Source organism: Cuculus canorus, chromosome 1 (assembly GCF_017976375.1).
Source record: "Cuculus canorus isolate bCucCan1 chromosome 1, bCucCan1.pri, whole genome shotgun sequence".
NCBI lineage: Eukaryota > Metazoa > Chordata > Aves > Cuculiformes > Cuculidae > Cuculus > Cuculus canorus.
The window spans coordinates 80,613,154-80,639,277 of record NC_071401.1 but is presented as its reverse complement, the minus strand read 5'-3'; the positions used below and the strand labels follow the sequence as shown (position 1 = coordinate 80,639,277).

Sequence of the window (26,124 nt, the reverse complement as noted above, 5' to 3'; positions counted from 1 at the left end):
CCACAGAGGTGCTGTGTGGTTCCTGGATTCCTTTTTTAAATACTAGGTAGACCGACTACACTGCACAAAACCATAAGTAAACATGGAGATGACTTAAACTAAAGTAAATTTTCAATATTGGTGTTAACAGTGGTGGCTGTATGAGATTTCTCCTTTAATAAAAATCAATCTGATGTAAGTGCTGGGTTTATTGTGGGTCGTTTTGTTTTGGTTTTTAAGAGTGTTGCTTTGCTGCATATAAAATATTCAGTTACCCAGTTTTTGAAACAAGTTTCATGCACCTCAGGTACAGAAATGAAGGTAATATAACTCAGTGAAATTGCCTTAAGTTTCCTCTGTCTACTCTATGTGAGTGCTGGAAAATCAATTAATTTCATTTTCCCTACTTATCTATTTAATATTTAATGTGCTGTTTGTTTTAATTGAAAAGAAGCTTGCAACACTGAAAAAAGCCCTATTGTAAATAACCCGGGCCTTCCCACTGGGGTACTGATAAGACTTTTAAGTTCACAGCACTATGCAATGATGTGTGTAACTGTACAGGAAATGGTATGTTAGCTATAAAGAAATGCCATGAAAAGGAGGCTGATAACTCTAGCTTATTTTTTTTATCTCCTGCTGATGGCTGTGCAACAGACTTTTCTCAGGGCTGTTTGCATGCCTTCCTGTGGGACTGCAGCGCTGCATCGTGCACAGCTATCCCCACTCTCCGCTTGCCTGTTCATACCACAGTATGTACCTCGCTATCTACACAGAATTCAAATTACACTCTGCACACTATAAAGGGTCTCAGATGCTCCCTTTGTGGGATGCCCTGCTCAGTATCTCTTGGAAAGATTTGGTTTCCTTTCAGTATAAACACAGTATCAAAATGAAAACAAAATTAGAAATCCTGACTTAATGGAACAGCTTGAGGACAAAATTATGGACGGATTTGGGCTTCAGCGTTTTGCCAAAACCCACTGCTTGCTGTCACTGATCCTCCTGCCAGAAGCAACATGTTTACTTTTTGCTCAGCAGAAGCCCATTAACAAAGGAGGTGGTGAGAGCATCCCTGACAGGGATGCCCCACCGCCCTTTGGGAGGGCAGCAGACCTGCTGAGCACCCGTGGTGGCACACACCTGACCAGAGCATCATGACAGGTGTTGCATGCACTGGTCCCCATTGGGCTGGTCCGGCCCACCACATGGCAGCACACCCCACTGCCCTTGACATACCATGAAATCATGCATCAAACCTGTGCCCTTCTGAGACATGGGTTTATGAAGGACCTCAGGGTTGGGTCTGCCCATCCTCTCAGCAGTCTCAACAGCCGAAACCTGATCCACCTTTCTGCATCCTTTTTCCGTAAAGAGGCAAGGAGGACACATATTGACACGGACCAACTGACTATAAATCATATTCCACCCTGCGATTTTTGTTTAGTATAGTTCAAGCCATACCCAATTAAAGGCTTTACCATTTTGTCTTTGGTAGTTTGTTGTTAAAATCAAAAAAATGTATTTGAATAAAGTGAGCTTTTATAACCCACATACAAGAAGGTACTAATATACAAATGATGCACAGGTGAGCTCTCATAGATGATTTCAGCAGTGTTTGCCTCTTACATTTCTTACTGATTCATGTATTCAGGCACCTGGGATTGACAATCCTGGCCACCCTGCATCCTTTGGTGTCTCAAGCACCAAAGGGCAGAGGAGTAACAAACTCACAGATAACGATGAACTGGCCTTCTCCTCTGCATTTCAACATTCCTGGTGCTCTGCTTGATACCTCCTGCACACCTCGTTTGAGTGCAAAGGCACCAGAAGGGCTGGTGGGACCCAGCTCCATCTGTTCACAGGAGGGCTGACAGTGACTCCCTACAAGGTACAGAGAAAGTGGAGCAGAGGAGACCCACAGGACATTTGTTAAAGGCAACCAGGTCTTCATCCTCCTGCTGGATCACAGTCATTGCCTCTGGAAAGAGGGCTTGATACCCGATTTGTGATCACCAAAGGGGACTGCTGGGGATGCACTTCTCTGTCCCCTCCGAGGGGCACCAAGGAAACATTCTGGTTTAGCCCTTCCCTCTTGCCCCTCGTTCCCTAACTCAAACACCCAGCAACTCCCTGTTAACATTTAGGAATGAATGCAAGGCAAGAAAGACATTGGAAACACAGGCAGAATTCATTCTGGTACCAGCCAGAGAAAGGAGGAAGGATTACACCAGGCTATCCCCACCGGTATGAATGCCATACCCACAGCCTTTGTTCCCCACCCCTCTGCACAACATGACCTGCTCACCATGCACCTACATGCTGCCCCGTGTCACTTCTCATTCCACAGGAGCTATGTCATGGAGGATGGAGCTGGACACTGCCGAGAAGCAGTTAAAACAGCAGCATCTCATCAGACAACTTCAGAAGATACTGGAGCAATAATAAGGCTCCGCCACAGCTCATGCAACAGGTACTCTTTTATTTTCCACTGCTGCATTATGGATCCTTCCAGGAGGCAAACCTATTTATGCCAAGGCTCCCATCCAGGCTGTTAAGCCCTAGGGGAACGAGAGGGAAAGGAAATCATTACAGCAGCGCAAAATGGCATGTTACAGATGGGACATTGACAATACGTATACACTGCTTCGGCACACAGCATGATTGTTCTCAAATGCAGCAGCTTGACTGGCTGATTGTACTTTGGTCTTTTAAATAGTTCAGCTGAGAAATACCACCCCCGATCTGCCTATTGCACAGGCTAATCGCCTGCAAAGAGCCGAGTTAAAAGTCATATATTTGCTAACTATATTGCTGTTGTCAACAGCCTGTAGTTAGCAATCCATTCTAAGGAGGAGAGAACTCACTTTCTTCTCATTTAAAAACAAATCAGACCAATTGTAAAAAAACATCTCCTCACGGGCCTGAAACCAGTGTCTTTACTCCCAAAGGCAATATATACAAGACAGACAATAAATGCTGGAGAAGGAATAGAGCATTTGCCTGACAAATTTCAACCTGCAGTGAATTTTTATACCCAATTTGAAAGCCTCGCAAAAAAACCAACCCTACATTTGCAGCAGAAACTGTGACATACGTGAAGTGTAACAGCAACAGCAGATGCTGCCATATTGCCAGATGCATCTCCCCTTCCCCCTGTTACATTCACGAGCTCTTCCGCTAACTGGATATAAGACCTAGCTGAAGGTTTCCTAATTTCAAAAGTACTGCTGCTCATGCAGTATATAGTATTACATATAAGCAGGCACTACAAAAACAAGGCTACTTTGGAATCACTTGAGATTGATCTTGCTATTCCCAAATGCTCAGGTTTCTCATATCTGCAGTTCCTGGGGTTCTCCGAACTGTTACGCTTGCAGGACGCTTGCAGCAAGTTTCCAAACACAAAACTTTTCAAAAGGTGGCTTATTTTTTTCCCTTAGCATAGTATAGGAATGCCTGAACAGTAGCAGCTGGCTTAGCCAGCAGTAAACCAAACATGCACTCTGAGGCGGAGACAGTGCACGGAAATTTGATGTATTAAACCTGACAAGTGAAGGAAAAATAGAAATTCAGCAGCCATAATTACTACTGAGTGACATGCCACCCGATTTTGTGATGCCCCTTTAACTCAGCAGGATCTTCTAACTTGGTGCAGCTTTCATGCTCCAAATTTCTGTTCAAACAGGGAAGACAAGTTATCACTTTTGTGACTGCATAAGTGTATCTGTATAAAACAGCTGTCCTTTGATGCTGCCAGCAGAGTGCAGATGTCTTCTCCTGAAGCATGGGGGAAACACCATGGGGACAATGGCAGCTGCAGCATTGTTTTGGGATAGGTGCATTAGTGACTCTACCCTGAGTATTTGCAGTGGGGAGGTGCTGCCAGCATGGCCCTCGGGAAGCATCTTCTCACAAGCAGCTTCCTGAAAGCCAAACTGGAGGGCTCTTCGCTGCTAGGCAGGTTCTGCTGCAACGTGCTCACTAGCTATCAGCTCATCATGCAACTCTGCTTGCTCAGAATCCCTGAATCATAGACAGAATGAGGTTGAAAGGAACCACTGGAGGTCATTCAGTCCAATACCCCTGCTCAAACAGGGCCACCTAGAGATAGCTGCCCTGGGCCATGGCTTTTTTTAATACCTCCAGGGATGGAAACTCCACAATATCTCTGGGCAACCTGCGCCAGGGCTCAGTCACCCTCACAGCAAAGAACTGTTTCCTGAGGTTCAGAGGGAGCCTCCTGTGTTTCAACTTGTGCCTGCTGCCTCTAGTCCTGCTACTGGGCCCCACCAAAAAGGTGCTGGCTCTGTTCTTTATACACCCTTCCTTCAGGTATTTCTATAAATGGATAAGATTCCCTCTGAGCCTTCTCTTCTCAGGCTGAACAGTCCCAGCTCTCTCAGCCTTTCCTCACAGGAAAGCCCATCACCTTTGTGGCCCTTCATTGGATTTCTTCAGTATGTCCATGTCTCTGTTGTATTGAGGAGCCCAAAGCTGGACCCAGCACTCCAGGTATGGCCTCACCAGTGCTGCCTAGAGGGCAAGGATCACCTCCCTTGACCTACTGGCAACAGTCCTACTCATGCAGCCCAGGATCTCATTACCCATTTTTGTGGCAAGTGTGCACAGCTGTCTCACGTTCAACTTGATGTCATCTGGGACATCCCAAGTCCTTTTCTGCCCAGCTGCTTTCCAATTGAGTGGCCTTCAGCCACTCACACTGATGCCTGGAGCTGTTTCTTGTCAGATGCAGGACTTTGCACTTGTTGAACTTCACAAGGTTCCTGTTGGTCCATTTCTCCAGCCTGTTGAGGTCCTTCTGGATGGTAGCATGGTACATGAGCTGCTCTTGCCGGTCTGGTATCATCTGCAAACTTGCTGTGGGTATGCTCTGCCCATCATCCAGATCATTAATGAAGATGCTAAATAGGATCAGACCCTTACTGGCCCGTGGGGCACACCACTAGTCACTGGCCTCCAAGTTGACTTTGTGCTGCTCATCATCATCCTCTGGGCCCAGTCATTCAGCCAGCTCCCAATCCACCTCACTGTCTGCCCACACATCGGCAGCTTGTCTTTGAGGAACTTACAGGAGACAGTGTCAAAGGCCTCCCTCAAATCTACGTAGACAATATTCACTGCTCTCCTCTTGTTTACCAGGTTTGCTTCACATACAGTAGGTCAACTTCCCACATGGAAGGCAAACTGGGAGCAGGCTGAGAGTTTAAAAAAGTCTAAATTAAAATAATATCAAGGAAAAACTGGACTTATGCTTGGGACCTCTCTAAAACCAGAGCTCCTGAGACACACTATACCTTGACTTCCATGGTTTTCACACAAATGTACCCTTGTGTTTACTTTTGGAGAGAGACTGTAGGAAGAATGCAGACTCATGCTAGCATTAGAAGACTTCTTAGGCTCAAAAAGTAAAGTGCATGATTTTCCTATGGGAAAAAAATATTTTAAACAATTTTTCCTGTCATTAAATAACCCATTTAGCTGATTATTTAGTATCATTTTCATTCAAAACATTATATTTGCCAGCAAAGCAAAGAAAAATGATCTGTTTTGAGAACACAGAGCTAAACAAAACAAACAAGGAAGCTGTTACTTTACAGTAAATTTTAAAACCCATGCATTTCGTTTTCCCAGCAATTGATATACCAATGATAACAAGAGGAAAAGGATAGCATTTAAAAGTAATTGCCATCCCTGCTTCCCCCAAAACCCGAAACAAAAAGCACTCAGTGTCAGCCTGATAAAATATTTGTTCCTTTCCCAGTCAAGTGCTTTATTAAACAGTCCTTAAAGCATCTCAGTTCTATAAAGGATTTCCAAGTTTGATGTCAATGAAATGACTTCAAAGCCTCATTAGTTCCCTGGCAGAGGTTTGTTCTCTGCTTAGAGACACCCGGCTCGCTATTTTGTCCTGACCCTCTTCACTGATACCAGGCTCAGATATTTTTACTACATTCATTTGATCTTTTCCGACATCCAGATGAGAACTGGTATTGGTGTAGCAAAGGCTCATCCATTGCTCATCTCTCCTTGCTGATGTGAACCTGTCTTGCTTCTGGTTATGAGGGACAGGGACGCTTCATGGACCAGTTACCAAGCCTCAGCTAACAGGTTAGTGAGGCAGAGTTAAAAAATCATCTCTTAAACTGCTATACAACTTTTGCAGGTGAAACATCTGACTTTGACCCATCACACCAACATGGTTTTGACCACTTTGGCTGTCTCATAACTAATTGCACAAGCAAATCACACCAGAATAGCCCTTGAGGAGTAAACCAGCTTCACCAGCTCAAAATCCGTAAGTGAAGTTGAGAGCCCCACCTCAACTGAGAGCCCCACGCCCTCAGATATGCTGCAACCCCTTGCATTCCCTCCTAACGGTATACCAGCTCCAGTCAAAAAACACTAGTTCTTGATGCAGACAAGGCCAGAACAGGGCTGACCTCAGCACCATTGAAGAGACTCCCCTTAAGCTTGTCTTACTTTCTAGACTTTTTTGACACAGAGAAGAAAAAGTAGAAACTAGTTTCATTGTCTTTTAAAGCCATAACGGTTACAACAGCAAATCCCAACACTTCTGTAACTCACCTTAAATCAACCGAAAGCCAAAATTTCCCATAACCTCTCATCATTGTAATACACAGTATGGCTTAAATGAATAATCAGAAGAAAAGCAAAATCAAATGAAAAAATGAACATTCCAGTTCACAGATCCTTTTGGGTGAGATACAAATGCTACTATCTAAGACCACAGGTAAGGACATTTAGATAAATAACTACATGCTTTTGTGCCACCCAGCTTGGTACGGTGGGCCCAAATGGCAAACCTCATCTCCTGCCTATAGCTCTGATGGTTCTCAGAAGCACAAATATTGTCCTAAATGATAAGATTTAGGGATGGGCAAAGACCTCGGGACCTAAAATGGAGTCATCAGGTTCTCTTCTGTTCTGGGACAGGGTCTCACGTGAATGTACAAGCAGATATGAAGGTGCAGGAGTATCAGGGTGCCACTTAGGGAGCAAAAGGGTAGAGAAGTCTTCCCTTCCCCTGGTGCAAAAAGCCGATATTTAATACTTCATCCTTCCCCACTGTCATGGGTAACCAAACGCTCCTTCAGCTTGCCATTTCAAGATGAAGTTTTACATTCATAGCCTCAGATTCATTAGACTGACTCTCCCTCTCCTCCACCCTATTACTTTGATAAACCAAGCCCAACATTCCATCAGCTACATGACAGTGCTAATCCTCAGCAGATTTGAAACTTGCCCTACTCCTGTGCCATCCTACCCAAAAATATGTGGACAGAAAAATTTCCAAGAGAAAACCGTCCCTGATTTTCATGCTTGCAAAATTTGTAAGCAGCTGCAAGGATTTTATTTAAAAGAGACAGAAAATGTTGCACGCCTGGGATGTGCATCCTTTTACACACTTTCTTTCACTCTGGTGTCTGGATCATTTCCTGGTCTGACTTTGAGAGGCAGAGAAATGACCTCTTTTCTCTGCCTTTTTCTCTTTTCATCCTTCCAACTAAATTAAAGATAACACCAGCATGAGATGCAGCATTACATTGCTGATGGATGTTACTAGAAGACCTCATAACTTTGAACTGCGAAATATAGATGCTTCTGAGTACAAATAATAAGTAAATTACAGAAAATACTGAAAATGTCTCTTGTTAAATTTCAGCACCACTGAGGTTAAAGCTGTTCAGTTAACTGGTCCAGGTTACCTGTAACACCTACAAATGCCCTGCCTGCACATGCATACATGCAAGTACTTTTCTAGTGCCTTTTGCCTCATCCATTTGACTGTGAGATCTTCCAGACAGAGATCGTTTTGGCATGTGATTTGCACAAAGCATGCATCTCACCTGGGATTCTAATTACCACTGCAACCCAGATTATCCATCGCTCTTGGGGACAGGTAAGCATGCATAGACACACTCACCGAGGTGGCACAGAACTGCCTTCCCTCTCAGTCTAGCTGCTGGCCACTTGCAGTTGTGTTTCTCCAGCGTGCCTTTTTTTTTTGCCATTTCATCAAGGTCTACTATGTTTCTTTGCTGCTGGAGAACTCACAGTCTGTCTATAGGTGAATGCTAATGTCCAAATTTTACTTATTTGATGCTACATGAACAGAGATATTCCAGCTGGTTCAAAGGTGTCTTCTCTAGGTGGGTAACCTCTGACCCATACATTGCTCGTACAGACGAGAGGTGTGACTATTTCAAACAGTGTCCAAAATACAGAAAAAAAGTAATAATGCTTTTCGTCATCAGGGATCCAGGCTCTGACAACTAAGGATAAAAGGGCTGTCTTTCAGGAAATGCAGGCAGAACAACAAGCGCTGTAAAAACAGCATTGTTATTGCAGGTAAAAGTAAATATTATTTTCCTGATACTGTGAACCAGCCAACATGAACAAATTTTGCAGACACATATTGCAAAAAGAAACAAGATCAGTTCTGCCCATACTTTCCCTCCAAACCTGTGGAGACCATACACATCATGATGAATGCAGCACACCAAATTTTGTTATTATCACCTCCCCATCTTAATGATGGCTGCATGGTACCAGAAGAGCAGTGCGCTGCCATAGCGTATAGAGCCCCTGACATATTTACTGCAACATTTTTCACTAGCAATTTCCACTGTGATGTGTGCTATTACATGTTCAGAAAAACTTAGTGAAACTGCAGGACGCAGAACGACAATTACATCTTTCCCAGATGAGACTACCACATTAATGGATCGGCGTCATCCATCACCATAGATCATAAGTCCTCTGGGGAACGTCACTAGGCCACTCCAATAAATCTGAACGGAAGATTTCACATTTGGCTGTTCAGCTCAGCCCTAGAAAGCAGTTTAGCAACACAATCCACAGCATGGCAAACAGTTTAGCTATCCCGGTGAGGTGACGCTGCTCTATGGCTGCAGAGCTCTGGATGCAGGAGTTCCCGCATGCAAGCATGGAAGAGCACACAGGGCTGCAGCCTGGTATAAATTCCTCACACAGTCAGTTCTTTAAAGAACTGAAGTTTAGTATGCAGATTGCAGATTGTGAAGGAAGAAAGCTGACTGCACAGCTTCATTCCTTTACCACCAACAATAAGGAAAAGGAAATAAAAAATAAAGGACAAAACTAACAGACAAAAAAATACCTGTCGGCAGACCGGTGCAGCTCTGAAGTAAATTTTTTTGCTGTCAATCTTGATTCTTCAGGCCACCTCAGCAGGCAGCAGACTGTCTGCCGTGAAAATGTGAGGTGATGCTCTATTAGGGAAGAACGTACTTCTCACAGGCTCTCCCTTCGGGAAAGCCAAACAAATAACCCACAAATAAAAACCTCTATGGCTGTATCATGTCCTAGCTTATCCTTGTAATAACAGGAGAATAGGACCTGAGGCTGTTTCCCTTCCTCTCCTGCTCTAATGCAAATACAGGAGCAGTGTAAGAGCAGGCTGAGGGGAAGGTCAGCCCCATCAAAGCCCTTTTGGAAGACAGCTCCGAGCGAGAGGGTCCGAGGGCACTTTTGTCTCTCCCGCTTTGTGTATATTTTGTTTCAGGCAACGATATATTTTCCTGACACACTGCTCATGTAGCTGGAGCTAAGCATTTCCTCATACAGTACTGGGGGTGGGGATCTGCCACGGCATTGCTGCTCCCAGGCTTAACCATTTCAAGTCCTCCCTTCCTTTAGGCACTGGCTTTCTCTATCCACTCACCCCAACCCATGCCTGCCCCAATGCCATGGGTGATGTGCATGGGCTGTTTCCCTCACCACTCGGTACCCAACGCAAGGACATCAACACCAATGCCTGTTCCCATCAGGATGGGGCCACCACCAAGTATGCCCCCTGAAATGGGAACCCTCAAGGTGTTTCTCGTGCCTGTCCAATCCCATCCCCGTGCTCCAGCCCGTAAACTCTTCACCCTTAGGAGAGCCCTCCCACTTCCATCTGCTCCATACAGGTGCACTGAGTCTGGCTAGAGAAGCAGGGATGGAGACTAATGGCATGAACTACTGCAGTTCCCACAGCAGTACATACCTGACAGTAACCAGAAGAGAGCACAACACAGCTCAAGAGATTAGCAAAACAAAGAGGAAGTAGTTTTAACTACATAATAATTTCAGGGAATAAAAAGTGCCTATTGCCTATATAAGTTGTGAGGAATGGCACACGCTTGTCTTGCCTCAGGCAAATCCATATGCTGGTAGACAAGTTCAGCTACAAAAATGATACCCTTTCTTGCAGATAAAATCAGCAAGAGCACCCAAGAAGTACAAAATATTCAGTTGGTTTTTTTTTTTTTGGCAGGGTGTTATAAAAACAACCATGCTCATTTAAGAGTTTGCTGTTGGCAAAGGGAGAGGACGGGTGCCCCCAGCCCTTGCCTTCTGCAAAAGCTCTCCATCATCCCTCCAGTGAGGCAGTCAGCATCAGGTCTCTGCACTCACACCACTCAGGGGGATATGCTGTTGCCGAATGGAAGGGTTGCTGCACCTTTTGAGTCCTCCTGCATGCAAAATGTGGGTCTGCCCCACACCGCCCCAAGAAAGTCTATGGCTCCAGCTAGGCTGTCCTGCCCAGGCACCCCACACACAAAGAGTGGTCTGCGAGGTGCCACAGCAGTGCCTGTCAGGCCACTGGACTCCCATGGGCCACTGCTGGCCAGTCTTTGCCCTGGATGGAGGCCGAGGGCAATCAGAGGAATCTGCAATATGAGAGGCACAGCAGGAACAAGCCCCATGGCAACAGGCATTGCAACAGAAGCCCAGAGAGCTAAGGCAGCAACCAAGAAAAACCTCTGTTCTTACCATGTGTCGGTGGATGTGCTCATGTGCCAAATCGTTGGCCGAGCTGAGTAAACATGTGAACAGCACAAACCAAACCAGAGGAGACAGCTGTCCCCTGGCAAGCACAAACCCACTGTGACCCCAACTGAACCTTCCCCCAAAAGGTGTCATGATCCATAGTTTGAGAAACCGAGCAGACAGCTGCTGGCCATGGCTGCACTGGGAAGGATGACCACCAGGGCATGCATGAGTGACCACAAACCAGGAGCCGAGCTCTCTGCCAAGATGTGCTCCACACCAAGAGGACCCTTGAGCCACCCAAAACTCAGCATCCACAATTTTCGCAATGGGGAGGTCAGGCTGGTTGCAACAACCAACCTGCATTTCCTTGGCTGTTTTGTACTACTAAAAGGGTCATCGCCATGTGGCGCGTTTCCCAGAAAACACTTCGTACAGTTTAACTCCAGTCATTTCAAGGGATGGCAGCTGGGTGCAGCACTTGCCTCTGTTCAGGCAAAGGCCCCTGCGGGCACCTCAATGGCAAAGGTCAGTGTAAGCACCCACAGCTTCACAGGGTACATGACTGTAGGGAGCGGGTCATGACATGCACCCATCTTATCACTCCCAGGTGTCCTCCATGTCCAGTAGAAAAGCTCCCGCAGCATGCTACAAAAGCATGAAAAATCAATAGACTCCATTGACTTTTTGTCTGACATTAGCAATTATATAGCCTAATGCTAACCAGAGTAAACAGGAGAGCATCCTGCTACCAAATATTAATTAAAGTGGGGGGTGGATCTTCAAAGATTCCAAAGTCATCCAGTACAATGAACGCTTGGTAAACCCTGCCCTGTCCTTACAGTGATTAAGGAAAATTTGGCCCCTGCAGAAGTCAAGTAGCGAGAAGGGGAGCAGTCCGGAGGTCTGCAAGTACCCACCACCCCCGTGGCAGTGGCACCAAAGCCATTGACCCAGCAGCAGCAGTATTGGGCACAGTGCTGCGGGACGCCAGCAACAGGGTGCTGGAGGCCAGCTGTTTGGGTTTAGCTGTCTAAATAGGCACTGAGGGATTACATCCTTTTGCCTCTTTGGCGCTAATTAAAGGTTGTTTATTATCCGGTTGTTCTCAATAGCATACATTTCTTCTTTGTATAAACACAGTTGATGCTGATGTCTAGAAAAAAAAATGCAAATCCAAGAGGAGTGGAAAGGTCCATGTTTGAGCAAGTTATGGGGTGCGAGGGACACCCCGCAGCCTGCTGCGCCAGCACCCAGCTCTCCCCAGCCAACAGCCACAGGCGCTTGCGGCCACTTAGTGCCAGGCTGGACACAATGCTCCATCCATTTCTTCTACGTTGATTGTGACTTGGGCAATAGCTACCAGGAAAACAAGTTTTGGCTGAAGCATTTGCTCTCAGAGTAGCAGTAGTTATGTGTAATCAGAGCTCAACAAGGTAGCCGGAACAAGCACGCTCCAAAGGCAAAGTCGCTACCGTAGCATCCCTGGCTCTGCTAATACACACAAGAACACACAAAATGTACATCTGAAACACTGGGCAGCATCCTCTTACCCACAATTTTGAGGACCCTAGAAAGGTTTTACCCAGATATGCCTAAACAAGATCCTTTGGCAATGTCTGTGTACTCGATGCAGCCTGTGGAGAAGGATGGGTGTGTCTTGGCTTTAGGTGGACTGTGGTCACCGACTGGGTTTGGCTGCAACTTCAGCCCAGCCTTGACCTTGTAACAGCACCGAAGCTGCAAACTCAGGCACCAAGAATAGAAAGCACGCTTCTCCTGGTTGCCTGTATGCTCCTGACCGTGTGTGGCTGCATTACGATGCATTCATACATACACAGTCATGCCTTCTTTTTCAGAAGGCCTTGCTATGCTGCAAAAGGACACACACAAAAGGAAAAAGTAATTTTTTTCATAGGCCTCTTTGTAACTATCAAGCTTCTGACTCTGAACCAAATGACACATTTTCTCACACAGATTTGTACATGTAATCGAAGAAAACTAAATTGGTCTATGAATCTGCTTTTAATGATACAACGCTACCTGCTACACTCATAAATGTACAGAGTTATTTTAGTCCTTCTCTTGCTGTGCCTTACAAAGGCAACATACTGTAGTTTCAGTAGTTGCATTTTAAAACATGTTTATCTGGGTCACTGCTACTTACAGCATAAGAAGATTTAGTGAAGCCAGTTTAGCATCAGTGTAGTGCAAAGGAAAAAATTCTTTAATTAAAATCGAAAGAATTATATTGTTTGGCGGGTAGATATCTCAACATTATAAAATTAAAATATAAATTAAACTTTAATTTTATAGTGCTGAGATTTTTACCCTCCAAGCAATACAATTGGACTGATTCAAGAAGAAAATAGACCCCTGAGTAATTTCATTCAAAAGGCACTTGGGGGTTTCAAATTTTTTTTGGCTTGTTACAAATTATTCCATGCAATTGGCAATTCCAGGTATAGAAAAAGAACTGAGAGGATTTTCTTTAATGTTATGGTGCAAAATCACAAACTACAGAAAAATGTGATTCCCGATCACAGTGGTCCATCTGGTACACATGAGGCATGTGTTACAGCTTGCCCAGAGAGGCCACACTTCTTTCCCATGTAGTGGTCACCATGGAAAACAGGGGAGACGGCAACCTGTTCGGATGGCACGGCTCCCAGATCTTCACACTTAAGACACAAATTATCTGTAGACAGAAGAAAGCAGGGGGTGACATTTAGAAGCGAGGAAAAGCACCTAGTGTAGTCTCCATGTGTTTCTACTGGTCCTAGCATGCCTTTCCACTGTCTTGGAAAAAGCCAGAAAAAAGAAAGATGTTGGAAAGGAAAGGTGAAGCTGCCACTCATGCAGGAAATTATGCATGAGGTTGAACAGTTACTGCCAGACAAAAGTCTGAGCGCACCTATGTGATATGAGAACAACATCCTTCAGCATCATGCTACCCGCAGGGTGATAGGGAAGTGACTCAGAAGACGAGCACACTTCAAAAGTTCATGGAATACTGGTTTATTTTAGCTGAAGCCCGTCTGCGGCGGAACAGGGAGGACCACAGGCAGAAAGCATCCGCTCCACATCCTGCAGCCACTGCTGGAACAGTTCATCCTCAGGAACAAAAGCCTTCCTCTTCTTTTCTTTCTTCTGGCTGATGGAGGATGGTAGGCATGGAAATAGCTGTCACTGCCATGCCGAACTGGAGCCAGCAGAGGCCTGATGCTGAAGTTGAGTGGGATGAGATGCTTGCCACACGCCTTGATGTGCCCCGCTGTCTCTGGGACAGAAAGCTCAATGACTGTCCATCCATCAGCAGTCGAGTATCAGTGTGATGGAAACACCAGGTTACAGCAGACACATCACTGTGATCTGCAGGTAATTATTCCCAAATCCTAACAGCACCAACACACGGAGGGAAGGGACAAGCATGTAGTCGGTAGTTTGATCCTGTTATCGACTGAATGCTAACAGAGGAAAATAACTATCTAGAAAATATTTCCTGTGTCAGAAACAGGGAGGAAGGATAATGGATTTTCTTCAGATTACTGGGGGCAAGAAAAGGAAAGTCATAAATTATCAAAGCCTCAAAGTTTTTACTTTGTTTTTTCAAACACAGCAGATTTTTTTCCATTTTTTTGGGGGAAGCTTTTTGGTATTTCAGTTTCCTCAATCTATTCCTTTCTGATGGACAACACACCAGCTATTCACTTGATACAACTTCAGTTCTTGGGGTTCCCTTTTGGCTGCAAGAGGGCAGCTTCTGGCACCCCCAGCCTGCTGCAGCAGAACTGGTCTCTCAGCCAGCAGGGCTAGCTACAGATCAAGACCCCGAAGGAGTGAAAGGCTCAGTATCTGACCTCTTCCTTAATTAGAGAGAATTTATTTTACCACACTCTTTCTAGAGATTTATCACTTCCCTTTACCTTCCTCCATACGCACAGTGAAGAAAATCTGTTATAAACGTGTGACAGGCACGGTTTCCATCAGAGAGTAAATTCTGGGGATAAATAAAGAAAAAAGGAGCTATTTTTAAGCCACAAATGATCACCATGCTGATAAGTAAGCACAAGTCTCCAAATATAAGTGCTGTTCAGCATATTTATAAGATCAGATCACCGTGTCATTCTTCAGATGACTGGAACTTCTTTCCTTAAAAATATGGCTATAAGAAGTAATTAAATGTCAACTTGGGGTTTGTGCACATAGGCATGACTGTTTTCTCCTCAAATGTCTTGGAAGTCTACCACTTACGAAAAAATGCATTCAGCATAATATTAAGTCCTAATATTAATATAATATTAATATTATATTATATTAGTATTATTAATAATAATGCAAAGCCCTGCATTCAACTTGGTTGGATTTTGGTGCAACAGCTTCAGAGAGCTGTATTGGATCAACATTGGTAATGCAGACACCTTTGCAAGCAGGTCAGACACCAGTCCTGAAGAGACCAGGACCACACCCCAAAAGACTGAAGCAAGGAGCAAAAAGAAAGGGAAGGAGGGTAGGATGCAGAGCTCATGACATCTGTATCGCAGAACTGCATGGACCTCTGGGTTGTCTCCAGATCAAAAGACCACTTGATAGCAGTCACCAAACGCCTTCTAGCAGAACATCACCATTCATCTTATCCTTTGCACATCCTCCCAAGAGAGGCCACTATGTTGACAGGCTTCATGATTTATTCCCAGGAGTAGCTGCAATGGAAGGAAGTGGTAGCACATGGAGACCTGGGACTGGCAGAGAGACTGGGGGATGCAGTTCTGGGGACACACATGGCGCTGCTGCGAAAAGCAGAGATGGTGCAGGGCACAAGACACTTGAAACAAAACCAGAAGAAAAAAATGTATTACTGCTGTAGGGAAGATGGATAGGGGAATGAAAGAGAAAAATCTAAAGCTGCTGGCTGACACAAGGGATAAGATGAATGAAGCTGCACAAGAACACCTGAAGTGTGTGTGGAGGAAACTAAGTCTGTTAGGGAAGATACAGAAAAAAGTGACAAAGAGCTGTTGTGCAGTGCCCTTAGCCTGCAAAAATAAGACTTGTTGAGGGATGTCTATTGTCTTTGCCAAATAGTTGCCAAAGATGAATGAAAAATTCCTCTGACCACAACTAAGGAAGCGATCTATTTCCATAACTTTGAAAGCTGGATAAGAATTTGGGTATCTTAATCACACCACAGAAAGCCAAGTCATACCAACAGATGTCCTGGGCAGACCCATGCTCACTTTTACAGAGCTCCATGGGCTCCCCACGGTCTAGGTGTGAAGGTTTGATTCTAACAGAAGGCCTGAAGACAGTGACTGGCCAGCAGTGGAGTCCCAGAGCATCTCCATGGTATGATCTGCAAAACTGTTCTCAGTTAAAATTTGAGGAGTTGAGCTTGCACAGAGTGAAAATACATTGAAGACAATGTTCATGGCTCTAGAAGAAAAATATCCTACTTTCTGTCTGCATTCACTCCAACCTACAAATCCCCTTGCACTTTGTGTTCTAGAAGGAAAGTGTGTTACACTGATGCCATTCTTAAGCAACAACATATCTTGAGATGACTGAAAACCAACTTTAAATGCATGTTGTCATTTACTAAGCCATTAAGAAATTTCTTATCACTGCCTTGAAGCCACAAATTCTTGTGGCCTGCTTAGACTAACTATCTGCTTTGAATTCTCAAATTAGCGCAACAGCAAACATGATTAGAAAATGTGTGCTATACTGCAGCCAAAACACCAAGGAGAACGTCCAGACCTTTACAATAAATTTACCATGATTTAACAGATGGCCTCCAATATGAGAAATAAAGTAACTAAAGTAAATAAAATGGAGCCTGAAAACCAAGCAAAAGACATTCTCAGGCCCATATGTAAAAGAACCTGAAAGAGCCAAAGAAGAGTCAATACTGATTTTCAATTTTATTACTTTGATTTAATAAAATTCTTTGGATAGTGTTGTTTGCTCAGTACCACCATAGAAATTGTAATAGAAAATACTGTACTGTGATTTATGGACTGAAAGGTTGTCTGATTTCATTATTCTGGTAAATATAACAGTGCAGAAACCTTCTCTTGGAAAACTACTTCTAAATTGCTACATCAATATTCAGATAATCAAAATTGATATTTACCTTTTAGAGGCACCACACGTGTGCGTACATCCACATGTGCTTGCATGCAGGCACAGACACACACTTTTAATATTTCTCCATCTTTTGGATCACAGGAATACATGCTACAGGAACTGCTGCTTTATCCCAGACCACGACCTATGGAGTTGCAAGATGTCTAGCCCCTCTCAAAAGACATTTCTGCTAATTGTACCCTCCTCTCTCACTAAAATAAATTCAAGCAGAAGTACTAACAGAGGCTCAGTTCAACCATTTGTTGAACCTACAAAGGTGTAACTTCACCTTCTGTTTACTATGACATAATTGACGGATAAATCACTGAAGCCCTAAAACATGCAGTCCAACACTTCTGTTAACTCTGTTTATATTTTTCAGTCTGAGTAGAGAATGGTAAATAATTTTTTAACTAAACTTTGGTTTTCAATCACAGTTTTGCAAAAGAAGTACAAATCAGGGCATTCAGGCAGACCTCAGGAACCAGAGCCCATGTGCCGCTACCTACAGCATCCATGGGGTGGGAGGCTGACAGGGAAGCAAAGGATGTGAGAAGGCACCGGTGGAGAGACACAGAAGGGAAAAGGCAACATGGCCAAAAGAGGGATGAGGAAGTCCCTCTGCAAGGTGGAGCCTGGTGTCCGTCGACTCCCTTGCACACCTTGACCCATGCATCTCTCCTGGCCATCCCCAAAAGTCTTGCCCTGGTCATTCCTCCCCATAGCACTAAAGTTAGGCTTTAGGATAGCCACCTCAGCAGGCCAAGAGAGTCAAGGTCCCAGAGCATGCACTTCACATGCTCTGCAGTGCCAGGGGAGCTGAGAGCAATGGGAACAGCTGCCTGGCGCGCAGACCCACAGTCAGTGGGTGCTGCAGCCCAGGTGGTCAACGGCACCCTCCACAGCACAGACTCGGGAGTCAGGCTGGCCTGCGAGCCATGTCTCTGCAGCATGTCCTTCACAGCTGGCTCACACAACCCAAGCTCCATGGCCCTTCAGGCAGCAAGCCTCTGAGGGGACGTCTGAAAAGGGTCGGGAAAGGATGATGGAGATGGCAACAGAAGCTCCAAGGACACGCACCCATCCTCTGTGGCAGGTGGAAGAGTGAGGGCATGTCTAGCCATGACAAATAAACCAGGCCACATCCCCATTTCTGCACGCCGCAGCAGGAGCCCACAGGGTGATCCTTTGCCTTGTCCCCCTCGATCACTGTCACCAGGAACAACAACTGGGTCTTATCAGCAAAGACGTCTCTGGGAAGGAGTGACTTCAGGACACAGTGTCCTTCCTCAGCCCCTTGAACCCCCGAGACAATTTACAACGCTGTCACTCATACATACTCCCTCCTCATCTGCACAGTCCTTGCCTCTAAATTTACCATTTGGATTTCTAAATAAATGTCCTTCAGAACTCTTCGGAGACCTTGATGATAAACTCTTTTATTGATATTCCTGTTCACTTTTTCAAAATATTTGCAGATTATAGGATGAATAGTGCTTGCTTTTATTCCTTCTTCTAGAGATAACAGTGCGGTAACTTACGTTACCCAGATGAAAATTTATTGGTTAGCACTGCAGAAAGCAGATCCTTTCCAAAATTAGCCTTTGACTCAGTTAGTCTTTCATAAACAAGCAATGATTTAAAAAATCCTCAGCGGATAAGACATATTTGCAGTCCCAGCATCAACTTGGGTGAATGTTAGGAGGTGTAAGGATAACAAAGCTCTATCATCCACATTTTGCAGCATAAAGACCGCAGATGAAAAACTACAGAAAACTTCCCTAATGAAATGTCAAAGCCAACTAGCTTCACTACAGCTAATCTGCAAATCTTGATGACAGTGCAGATTACCCAGTCTGCTAAACTGGCAAGCGCCCAAGCAAGCTCATCTCCCAGGGATTACACCTTCATTTAGGCTTGCCTTCCTCTGAATTATTTGGAAGAGACCTGGAGGAAACAAGTTTCAGCTCATCTACTCCCTTCACAGGGCTTTCAGTACACTATCCCATCTCAAAGCATCAAACAACAACAGCACGTGTACACACACATGGGAAGACAATGCCAAATATTGACATTACTGTGCAATAGGCCAATCACCTGCAAATACCAGGCAGAAAGCTGCTGACAGATGCTGCAGTATAAACCTCCTAAGAACTTTCAGGTTTGCCAAATAAATCCTCTGTTCTCCGTCTATGCTGCCCTGACACTTGGAAACAAAACACACCCGAAATGAGAGATTATTTTTTTCTCACACTGGTTATCTATAGAAGATCCTTTTTATAAGTCCCTGTTGCGCAGCTCCTGAATGTCAGGCCCAGCAAATCAAAACATTTTATTGTAATTTCACATTGTTTACTTTTGTGAGGCAGGATCTTGGCAGAGATGAGTGTTTCCTCCAGGGATGAGGAGGATGGGAGTGGGAGGGGGGGTAAGACAGAGGAATGGAAGGAAGCATTTAAATGCGGACTTCCTCATTGTCTGCTTTAATAGAGACCTTGGCTGAAATATAAAGGAAGAGGTAGCTAAAAAGACCTTTGCTACAAATTTAGAAACGCTGGAGAATGAGTATGAGGTTGCAGCAGGGCCAGCCTATGCAGGCAGCAACAACAGATAAAGGACGTGCCACAGCAGCAGAACACCAGCAGCCCTTGCCAGCACTCACCACCCACCCACACCTGCCTCCTTCGCAGGGACAGGGAGGATCCCAGGGTCCTCTCTGGGTGGGCACAGACCAGAGGGCTGCGGCAGAGAAGGTGGGGAAGGACAGCCTCCTCCCTGCTGCTCCCAATACACTACCACATGCCTCCACAGAGCCAGCGTGTCCACACCATCTGGGGACACTCCTGGCTCCTTTCCCAAACCCTCCTCCTCTCCCCTCTCCAGCTCCAAATTATAGGCAGGTTGCCCTTCAAGGAAGATAGCACTGTCAGAGCATTTCTTTCCCCACCAGAACCCTCTTGCTTTTCTAGGAAGGAGAAAAGGAGGCTCTTCACACCCTGCCAGCCAAGGACACTGGAAAGCACCAGTGATACCACCACAGGCATCTATTTTTCACTGCACATTTCAAGGAAGATTTGACTCACAGCATTCAAATATTTGGGTGAGCAATATTTAAGCTGATGAGAGCGCCTAAGAGCTTTAGGTTGGGAAATAAAGCATTTGTCACATTCACATCACTCACATGAATGGGGTTTCACTTTGAACCGGAGGCACCTTCCCTGCCTGCTTCAGAAGTCATGGTCCTCTGAGGAGCCTGCAAGAGATGGATGATGCCAAGACAGCAGCGTGGCTGAAAGGGATTTCGTTGACTTCATTTTGTCCCCAACTGTCTATATTGAGGGCAGACCTTCTCACTGTCTTTAAGCCTTGCTTCCTTCGGCTGCTTTGCGTGAGACACAGACCCAGGACCAGACACACGAAAGGAGCATGACGCCTTGAAGGCATGACTTGCTCTGTCTCTGGGACTGCCTGCAGTTGCATGCAGATGGGCAGAGGCAGGCGACAAGTCTCCCCGCTTCCACGCAATGCTTGGCAAACCTCGGCAGAGCCAAGCTGCTGGCTTTCTTCCAGGCATAACAAATCTCCCTGTCTTCGACATCGTCTCTCTCCTTCTCAGGTTTTGTTTGGGTAGAGAGAGGTTCACAGAGACCTTTGCACAAACTCTCCCCAACGACAACTGCCTTACTACGTAAAGTGATTCACTGGTGTTTAAAAATCCCACAAACAGGAGCCCTCGACAACTTTATGACTGACTTCCCATGAAGGCACTGAGGCCGGCAATCGCTAATGCTCCGTCTGGCATCGTCTCCCCGTGAATATCTCTCGGCAATAACAACTGATAGCAGAGCTCAGAGCCTACACATCATCCTCCTGTTTGTACATAAATTCCCTTTAAAAGGATTTCAGCATCCTCACGCTGCTTCTTCCCAAGCGCTCAGGCTCTTAAAGCCAAGTCAGCCAGACAGAATGGTGCCACGCAACTACAAACAGCATAGGACAATTTTTTATTACAATACATGGCACTATTATTTCTAAAAGCACTGACAGTAATATGCAGCATGTAAAAATACACATTCATCATAAAGAGGTTAGATACTAATTCCTGCAGCTTAATTTTTTCTTAAGGGCACCAGCCCATTTTTCAATTAAGGCAGGATAATATTATTAATCATAAAAAATTGCTGATGTGTAAAATTGTTTCCTTTCTAGCTAGCATTGGCTGAGAAATGTCAGGAATGCTGCCTCTGAATTAGTCTAACTTTGTGGCAGTACGGAAGTGGTATCACCCTTTTCAGGAAGGATTTGTGCCGGTCCCAACCTTGGCCATGGGGAAAAGTGTGGCTTCCTGGGGAGCACACGGAGGCAGATCTGGCTCCTGCAGGAGCAGGTCCTTCAGCAAGGCATCTCACCTCGCATCTCCACTGCACTGGGGCCAGACTGGCCGCAAAAGGCCTATGGAAACAAATTCCCATGAAAGAATAAGCACCATCCACCATGGGGCAAAAAGGCCAGCATCACAGGCAGCTCCACCCCAGGAGTGTGTTTTAATGTCTCTATTGCCTGATCATTTCCAGGGCACCATTGTTTCAGCAACCCCTGAAGAGAGAGATGGGGTTTCTGTCCCACAACTCATATTTTTAGGGCTGAATTTGGCACTATGGGACTCTGGTGAAAAGGTTAGTGCTTTCTCTTTAATAATTTTCCCCCTTTCCACAGAATCACTAGGTTGGAAAAGACCTCCTGGATCATCAAGACCAACCATTCCTATCAACCACTAAACCATGTCCCTGAGTATCTCATCCACCTGTCTTTTAAATAACTCCAGGAAAGGTGAGTCAATCACCTCCCTGGGCAGCCTCTGCCAGTGCCCAGTGACCTTTTCTGTGAGAATTTTTTGTCTGATGTCCAGCCTGAACCTCTCCTGGTGGAGCTTCAGGCCATTCCCCCTTGTCCTGTCCCCTGTCACTTGGGAGAAGAGGCCAGCTCCCTCCTCTCTACACCCTCCTTTCAGGCAGTTGTAGAGAGCAATAAGGTCTCCCCTCAGCCTCCTCTTCTCCAGGCTAAACAACCCCAGCTCTCTCAGCCGCTCCTCGAAGACTTGTTCTCCAGCCCCCTCACCAGCTTCGTTGCTCTTCTCTGGACACGCTCCAGAGCCTCAACATCCTTCTTGTGGTGAGGGGTCCAGAACTGAACACAGTACTCAAGGTGGGGTCTCACCAGTGCCGAGTACAGAGGGAGAATAACCTCCCTGGACCTGCTGGTCACAGCGTTTCTGATACAAGCCAAGATGCCATTGGTCTTCTTGGCCACCTGGGCACACTGCTGGCTCATGTTCAGTCGGCTGTCAACCAGCACCCCCAGGTCCTTCTCCTCTGTGCAGCTTTCTAGCCACTATTCCCCTAGTCTGTAGCAGAACAGGTTTGTTTAATTACTGTCAAAATAAGTAGGTCCCTTGCCTTCAGACTGGGCCACCAAAAGCAGTATGAAGGAAAGAGAAGAATTAAAAAAACACCACAAATCCTATACTATACTAAATCAGGAATAATAAAACCCCTCCTTGCCCTGTAGTAAGCAGACTCTGTCTCTGCAGGCCCTGAAGAGATGCTCATGAGTCATGGGCATGTAAGCATCCTCCAGAAGGGAAGCAGCTCCCTACCACAATATTCCCTGCTACCCACCTCCTCACTTTGTGGACCTGTTGGGTTACTTCTGGCACGACTGCCCAGCTCTACCTGAGGCTATATGAATGCATGCTTTTTGGGCAGACAGGAGGGGACCAGCACATGCCCTGTTCTTGCTTCCATAGGCAGCTGGCCATGCTATCTAGCCCTCCATGAAAGACAGACAGAAGCACACCAAGTGAGGTGCAAGGCTGCTCCGGGTGGCTCTGCAAAGGGGCCAGGAGATGACCCTCCATTAGATTTGCTAGGGATGATGGAGCTGGAGGGAGGCAGCCTGGCTCCTCAAGTGCCTGACACATACTTCAGTGGCATGAATCCAGACAAAATTTCTTGTCTTCAGCCATGTGTCCAACCCTCCTCCCATCTATGTGCACTCTCCCTCCCACACATCAGTAAGCCATATATTCCCTGACTTCTGTTGAGATTTCGCACTCCTCCACTTACAGGACCTCCCACGAGCAGTTCATGGCAGTTATCTCTTTTGCAGTTCAACTTTTGCCCATCGTCTGGAAAACTTTCAGCATCACTCCCAACCTGTGTGCTGTTCAACTCCTTTTTCCCTGGTCTTGTTTCCCCCCCGTTCTGTAAACTGCACTCTCTGTATTTTTTCCACATAGTCACCGATCTCCTCCCAGCTGCCAAATCTCCCTCCTCTTTCTCCTCCAGGATCAACTCCTTAACACTATTCCCAGTTATCTATAGCCGTGTACCATTAGTTTTCTGACATAACCAAATATTTTCCCAGCTGAAGCTGGTATTATAAAATACATACATATAAAAGGCCACCATCTTATTAACTGCTGACCAAAAATGAACTGCGTAAAGAGAAAACGCCAGATGCTGGGACCATGTTGGGGGATGCCCCACCCCATGGTTGTTGCCTCTTGGCAAGAGGAGCATTTCACCCTGAAGTCCGCATAAGCAAATCAAATAAATAGAAACAGTGAGGTTTAGCCAAAAATTCCTTTCTGACAAGAGTCGCTCCTATTCATACAACTGGTCTCATTAAGATCAATGAGATTTGGAAAAAGCTGCAGGATGGAGTCTGCATGTGTCTCCTGGTTGAGATGTTCAGCAGTGTTTTCCCTTGTGAACAAGAAAACTACCCCTGTACCACCAAAGCAATAAACATATTGGGCTTACTTGTCAGCAACACACTGGACACCATTTCCAGTGATGCTATAGTTAGTAACTACTCATTGACAGTAATTCTTACAAACAACTGCATTACCAGAGAGAGATTTTCATATTATGTATATACACACATATATATCTAAAAATACCACTTTATACAAATGCAAAGTATGTGAGGTTAAACCTAATGGGCTAGCTTTGTTGAGCATCTCAAAAATCAAATTACCTGCAATCAAATTCATGGCACAACTCTGGGTTCATTTCATTACTATCAGAAAATTCAATCTCTGAAATCTTACAATATTAAGCTGAAGCAACGATCTTTCTGTTCAAGTTCTTTCTTTTTTCATTTTAAGGTGAGAAAACGCTGGCGGGCCCAGGGAAGGTGGGGGTAGGAATTCCCTATAGATACTACTGAAAGCCTAGCAAACATTCAATCAATTACTCTTAAATAAGGGAAAGGAAAAAAGAAAAACATCCTTTCAACCACATACTGAAATAGCTTTTGCAATACAAATCCTTTTTTGTGCATCTACTTCTACATCATGCCTTTTCTTGCAAGGATGAAGTATATACACACATGCACATATAGATAGAGGCATATACATATTTAAATTTAAAATACAAATCCATTAGGGAGCTATTTAAATCTACTCATTGCTGCAATAACTGATCATCTTATCTCTGTGCCATACTCTATGTGAGGGAGTCAGAAGTTCATCACATTAAATGCAGGCATATTCCTTGCTTTAATGAAGCTGCCTTTTTGGTTTATTTTACAATAAACACTCTTTACCCTTAATGCAAGACCTAGCTGTAAGAATACTCACTGCAATTCCAGTCTCCTTTTTTATCCCTCCTCTTCAAGGTTCCCAGCTAGGTTTCTCTGCAGGAGTCGTGTGGTTTTAATAAGGCAGATGAGGCAGGGCTCCTCAACTGCTTTTGATAGAGGTGAGGTGGTCAGCTCTTTATTGACTTTCTGCAGCACTGCAGCTACGGACCGTACAGACAATCTTAGTTTATGAGCATGCACCAGGCAGGAAATGGGCCTGGAAATTTCCAGCCCGCTGTGTTTGATGCACTGTTTGAAAAGCTGCGCGATGTGCATATAAAAGAAATGAAGGAGAGCCTTTTGTTGTTGTTGTTGTTTTTGTTGCTAACCCATCACGCTGCAGTCACTACACTGTACCTAGGAATGCCTGCTCAGGAGCCATTTTAAGGATTAATATGGCTCAGCAAAAGGAAGAAAAACAACGTCAGTTATTTTGTACACGTGAGAGAGCACTGCATATCAAAGAACCTTTCATAAACGCTTGGAAAAATCACATGGGAGGAGGTAACTAGCTGCAAAATGATTTTACTGTCCCTTTCTTACGTAAACAGCCACAGAACATATACACTGTGTACAGTGCACAGCTGCACTGATATACACACATCCTCACAAGGGGATGTGGAAGAAAAGGAAACAATCCCAGGCTAGTATGATGTACTATTAAGGTTTTATTTATACCAGCACAGAGCAACTGTATCACTAATAAATGGATGCTCAAAAGCTACACACATCCTTCACTCTCTTACCTATATTACTGAAGAGCCTTCTTTGCCCTCATACATATATTACTTTGGCTGTTTACCCTTTTCCCTGGTTTTTTTTTGGGCTTCTGCACAAGCCTTCTCCTCTCGCTACCCCACACCAATACTAGCAAGGTATATTCCTCTGCTCCGAAGATGCATGCTTACGTCCGTGCTGGCAAGCTTCCCATGTGAGGTGGAGCGAGCTACTCTGGGCCAGGTTTGTAAGAGAAGAAAAGGTCCAAACTATGCAGACAGAAGGTCCTGAAACACCCCCCAGAGATGTCTCCACATATGTGGACATGAAAATAACTATTAAAATCAGGCTTGACATCCCTCTGTGCCTCTTCTACTCCATGCCCAAGGGGGATAATATCCTCCTGCCCCAGGGGAGCGCAGTGATGGTGAGTGGATCAAAGACGGCAGGAAGGTTCAGGCACTTTGGTGACAGCAGCCCTGCAAAAGCTAAAATTGACTTTCAATTACTATGATAGTGCCGCACATGCACACCCACACCCAGGTAGTGCTGACTGCAGCGTGGATGCCAACTCCAGCTCGCATTCAGCTGCAGCAGCAGCAGCTGCAGAACTGCTCTTGTCAAGGACCAGCTGAGGAAGACATGCTCCACCTCCTGCTGAAGCACTGCACCTGAGTTTCCAGAGCTGCATGGTATTTATCATGATTTCACTTCTTTCTGATAATTACAAAGCCCTCGGGGACTCAAAAATAAAGCTATACACACAGAGAGAGGTTCAAAAACCTTACAGCTATGTTGTTATCATCAGAGCATATG

General features: G+C 45.2%; 1 protein-coding gene across 4 annotated transcripts in view; it reads right to left on the bottom strand.

The window, feature by feature from the left end:
* RAI2 (retinoic acid induced 2) overlaps positions 1-26,124 on the bottom strand; it is a 46,796-nt gene that overhangs the window by 5,712 nt on the left and 14,960 nt on the right. Inside the window, exon 2 of one of the 4 annotated variants that reach the window (XM_054053896.1) lies at positions 20,126-20,197. The exons of 2 other annotated variants lie outside the window; for them this stretch is intronic. The gene's annotated coding sequence lies outside the window, so the exon portion shown is untranslated. Of the gene's footprint in view, positions 1-9,163; positions 9,325-20,125; positions 20,198-26,124 lie in introns of those variants that run through there. One more of the 4 variants, XM_054053911.1, reaches the window with a different exon arrangement.